This window comes from Cydia amplana, chromosome 1 (assembly GCF_948474715.1).
Source record: "Cydia amplana chromosome 1, ilCydAmpl1.1, whole genome shotgun sequence".
In the NCBI taxonomy this organism is placed as follows: domain Eukaryota; kingdom Metazoa; phylum Arthropoda; class Insecta; order Lepidoptera; family Tortricidae; genus Cydia; species Cydia amplana.
The window spans coordinates 26,697,357-26,699,800 of NC_086069.1; positions in this window are offsets into that span (position 1 = coordinate 26,697,357).

Below are 2,444 nucleotides of genomic sequence, written 5' to 3' on the forward strand. Positions count from 1 at the left end.
TACTCGTATAATGATCAGTTATGATAAATTTCAACCAATTAAAGAATGTATGTTACCACTCTTGTATATTACAGATATAATTATCATGAAAATACAAGTACAAAAGAAAACAATTTCCAACGGATCTGGCATAGAGATTAGAAAATCGTTATTAAAATCATAATATCACAGTCATTTTTATACAGTACTATTAATTCGTATGCTTATTAAAACACCACCATTTAATGGTATTGTAGACGTGTTAATTTCGGTGGGCGGTAGGTACGAAGATAATAATAGTGGTTTTAATTACAGATGCTCTACTCTTTCATCTGGATTGATTTAGGGGGGGAGGGTTAACAGTTTAGATAGGTCTAAATAGCCCCTTCCAGACTATGTGCGTGAATCGCGCGCGAGTGTAGAGGGGACTTAAGCAAACACTAAAATAAGTAAGAGGTTAGTTTCAATCTATCTACATTTTGTACTATAACATTTTAATTCTTTGAAGACAACAATAATTGAAAAATGCGTTTGCAGGTTCGCTGTTCTTCATCGTCGTTTAACTTTGGATTTGAATTGTTAAACCTCTCTAAATAAAAACGTTAAAATAGTTTTACAGTACATATGGGGCTACTTTTCCGCACTAGTGCGTAAAATAGCACTTTTCGTGCGTATGTCGAAACTTTAAAGTACCATATGTACTGTAAAACGTTGTTCGATACACGTGCGAATAGGTAATTCGCAACTCGTGTCGATTTAAAACACTTCCTTCGGTCGTGTTTTAATTAATCGCCACTCGTTTCGAATTTCCTCTTTTTCCCACTTGTATCGAAAATAACTATTAACTTCAAGACATCATACACTAGTATTAAAACGTTTGTTAAGATTTACAAGAAGATACATTTCACATGTAGTCTCTTTTTTAGTTATCGTCCAAGGACTTGCCCAGGTTATAACTACATTTTATTCATAAACGTTTTTCAAATGTAACAAACTGTTGATAATCGTTTGTCCCTAGCCGACATTTCTGTTTGTTAGAAAGAGACACAATTTAACAGAGGTTAGTCAAGTGTGACACAGGGGCGTAGACAAAACAGCAGCTCAACCGCCGGAGGGTTCAGAGTCCGTCCCACCCGGCCAATAAAGTATTCTGAAACGCTATCTAATGATTCTAGTGCTAATTTTATGGCACACTTTTGGTTCAGGTTTAACACCTACTTTCTAATGTTGTTTGAAGTCGTATCACACAAATAGGATCATTCCCACTCGTCACCACCAAGTTGTTACCGGTGGTCAAAATAACATCCCAGTAGTGATATTCAAGTGAATTTGTGGGAATAACTGGGTTATTCCCACTAGTTACCACCAAGTTCTTACCAGTGGTAACTACTGGGAATTTTTTTCCCACCTTTTACGACTGGTAACTACTGGGAAAAATAATTCCCAGTAGTTACCACCAACTCGGTTTGGTGGTAACTAGTGGGAATTTTTATTCCCAGTAGTTACTACCAAAATTTTGTTAGGGTTAAATACTAATAAAAACAGTACAAAAAAATTAAAAATAAATATAGAGTGATTTAATAAATCATTATTAAGTCGATTAGTGTTTTAGTAAACTGCCTTAAAAGTGACGAAAAAATATTGAAACAGTTTAACCGGTACTAGTACAAAAACTATAATATATGCAAGGATAAATTTAATAATCCATTTACATTATTTTTAAGTGATTTTATTCGGTAATTCAAAATCACTCTATATTTATACTATACTATTTTATACTGTTTTTATTAGTATTTAACTCTAACAAAATTTTTAGTGGTAACTACTGGGAATAAAAATTCCCAGTACTTACCACCAAACCGAGTTAGTGGTAACTACTAAGAATAATTTTTCCCAGTAGTTACCAGTGGTAAAAGGTGGGAAAAAAATTCCCAGTAGTTACCACTGGTAACAACTTGGTGGTAACTAGTGGGAATAACCCGAATAACTCGGTGGTAACAGGCGGGTAGGACCACCACAAATCGGGGTTGCAGCGCAATCTGCAAAGCGTGCGGTAACAATGACAAAAAGAATTACGCTTCGCAAGGTTGAAATCACAGTTCGTTCGCAAACGTGAGTTATCAGAAACCATCGTTCCTAATTTAGTTCACTCGTGCGCATAAATGAAATTCTTAAAGCTCGTTCGCGAACGTGAGCTTCAGAAACCATAGTTCGTAACTCCGTTTAACCCCTCATTTCCCAGGACCTCTCAAATCCATACAATTCCGACTCATATTGGAGCCACTGGGAACTGAGAGTTCCGACTCATATTGGAGCCACTGGGAACTGAGAGGTTAATCTGTCAGCTCCCAGCGGCTCATATTTGAGCCAGAACGCTTATGGTGACGTCATATCGTGGGAAACGACAGGTTTAGTGGTTCCGTGATGGGTGGTGGGTCGGCGGGGCGACGTGGCTGGCGCTTGCG